Below are 219 nucleotides of genomic sequence, written 5' to 3'. Positions count from 1 at the left end.
CCGTAAACAGCATCGTCCGCGGCCGCCTCATACGCATGCAGCCCTTTAAACGCCGTGTTTATCGGGCCTTCGAGGGCGCTGACGAGACGCTGAAGAGGCATAAACATCGGTCATAAATCGGCGGTTGATGAGACGGGTCGAGAAGTGACCTCGTTTCCGGCCGCGTTATGTCAGGTCGTACAATCTCGTCACTCCACAGGTGCTTCAGGATCGCTGCCT

Source organism: Penaeus monodon, chromosome 27 (assembly GCF_015228065.2).
Source record: "Penaeus monodon isolate SGIC_2016 chromosome 27, NSTDA_Pmon_1, whole genome shotgun sequence".
Classification (NCBI taxonomy): domain Eukaryota; kingdom Metazoa; phylum Arthropoda; class Malacostraca; order Decapoda; family Penaeidae; genus Penaeus; species Penaeus monodon.
This window is presented reverse-complemented; position numbering follows the sequence as displayed.